Source organism: Octodon degus, unplaced genomic scaffold, assembly GCF_000260255.1.
Source record: "Octodon degus isolate 3935 unplaced genomic scaffold, OctDeg1.0 scaffold00070, whole genome shotgun sequence".
Lineage (NCBI taxonomy): Eukaryota > Metazoa > Chordata > Mammalia > Rodentia > Octodontidae > Octodon > Octodon degus.
Genome location: NW_004524646.1, coordinates 4,052,737 through 4,053,090, shown reverse-complemented (window position 1 = coordinate 4,053,090; position 354 = coordinate 4,052,737). Strand labels below are relative to the sequence as shown.

Below are 354 nucleotides of genomic sequence, written 5' to 3'. Positions count from 1 at the left end.
TTGCGCAGGAGCCATGCTAATCTTCTCCGTATCGTTCCAATTTTAGTATATGTGCTGCCAAAATGAGCACCTCAGTGTTGTTTTAATTTGCATTTCTCAAGTGGTCAGTAATGTCGAACATTTTTTATGTATTTATCTGCCACTTGTAATTCTTCATCTGAGAAGTGTCTTTTGTTTCAGATGCCCATTTTTGGATTTGATTTTTAAATTTTGGGGGGATCTGATTTTTTCAATTTTTTATATGTTCCAAATATTAGTCCTTCATTTGAAGAACAATAGTTGATTCTTTGTAGTTTTTCCATGCAGTCAGAGTTTTGTCTATGAAGTCTTTGCCTATAACTATGTCTTCTAGAG

General features: G+C 33.9%; 1 pseudogene; it reads right to left on the bottom strand.

Moving 5' to 3' along the window:
* Positions 1–70, bottom strand: LOC111817800 (annotated as a pseudogene).
* Between the last annotated feature and the right edge of the window lie 284 nt (positions 71–354).